Here is a 1,807-nt window from a genome sequence, read left to right as displayed (position 1 = left end):
TGTCAATCGGGAGATATTAGCATTAGCACCTAGCATGTGCTCCAGTTCTCCAACCCGATCTCTCCCCAGTGGAACGAATAACAAAAGGGCCTGCGCTAACGTACCTGTCAATCGGGAGATATTAGCATTAGCACCTAGCATGTGCTCCAGTTCTCCAACCCGATCTATACAAAATAATAGTTAGCATGCATCAAATGATATAAAGGTGTAATAGCAACTCAAATGAAAATATCCAAACACTTATCATTAATACAGAAGGAAAAATAAACATTAGAACAATATAAATGAAAGGATTAGAATAGATTATAAAACTTGCCTCTCCCCAGTGGAACGAATAACAAAAGGGGAGAGGAAATTAATAACTTAATATTTATAATAGTCTTGGAGGACCCTGAACAAAAGAAGAAGAAAATAAGGCGGAGTTGGAGGACCAAACCCCTTATAGYAGACACAGAGGAACACAGCAACAGTCAAGTAGAAGCAGACAAATACATAAAAGAACACATTTTGTGGAAGTAGACCCAGTTACATTAGCACTTAGTGTTATCTTCCGCTCAATAACATGTTGGTGTAGAGCTTTAGCCTTAGCTTATACTAAGTAAGATGTTAGCTGTGTCCGAATTCAGGGTCTGCATCCTTCGAAGGACGGATTTGTAGGCCGATTACGTCATAGCGTGGCGACACGTCATCGCCACGCTAACTCTAATATTATGTCTATGGATGAGTCCGGTGTATCCTTCACGGCCCACGATATCCCATAATTCATTGCGGGTTCCAACTGGGCGTTCACATAGACATCAATACTAATTAATTAGACATTAGTAGTATTGATGTCTATGGGCGTTCAGGCAGAGCGTCAATGGCGGTGAATAGTGACAAATCATTTAGCTACATAACACTTTAAATGACACAACGTGATTTGGTACAACGTTTTTAGGCGAGAATGTAAGTGTGTAAATCTCAAATATCTGCTCGGTTCAATAAATCACCTAGTTGCAATATTGCTCTGACATTTTCGGACGTGTCTGCTACCGCTGCGTTAACAGCCAGCTACCCTCGCCAACTGTCAGCTTACCGGGCGCTTCAGGTTCGGTATACAGAGAGAAAACGCCTAACTCCTGGCACATTGTTATAAAAACTCCCTAGCTTTCCCCAATGAGTGGGTGTTAAACACAGATATTATTCAGACAGGTCTGGTTGGAAAATGTTTGATTTATAAAGTATTTCAAAGCAGAGCACATCGGTTTGATTAATTAAAGTTAAGCCTTCAAACATAATAGGTTTATATAACCGTAATGTCCTATCAGCGATGTGGAGAGTATTTGTAAATGAATAATTTGTATTCCTTGTAGAAAAGTGCAGTACACATTTGAACGTTTTAGAATCAAACTAAGAGATTTCCTTTTTACTATGGAACATCATTTACTATAAAAGGTGAAGAATAATTTAGAAATCAGTAATACATGACTGAAAAACAAACTTCGGCTCCGTTTTTCTTTCTCCGCTCTCTGCTTCACGCTGTCACGGTTGCTTGGCAACATGAGTTACGCTGAGGTGGGGCCGGGGTCAGCTGGTGAAGGCTAGACCTGTCCGAATCCACGGATATTTTTCTCCCGGTCTTAGCTTATAACAGGTGTTACGTCAATCCGCGTTTCCCCATCAGATACGGTCCCCCCGGTGTCTTCTTGCAGCTCCGCCAGCTGTGTGAAGCTGACACCCCACCCACGTCAAAAAATCCAGCAAATAGTCTGAATGGTTAGTGCTCCGTTTGTGCAGGTTTGTGCCGTTAAAATTTTCGTTTGTGCAG

This window comes from Poecilia reticulata, linkage group LG10 (genome assembly GCF_000633615.1).
Source record: "Poecilia reticulata strain Guanapo linkage group LG10, Guppy_female_1.0+MT, whole genome shotgun sequence".
Lineage (NCBI taxonomy): Eukaryota > Metazoa > Chordata > Actinopteri > Cyprinodontiformes > Poeciliidae > Poecilia > Poecilia reticulata.
This window is presented reverse-complemented; position numbering follows the sequence as displayed.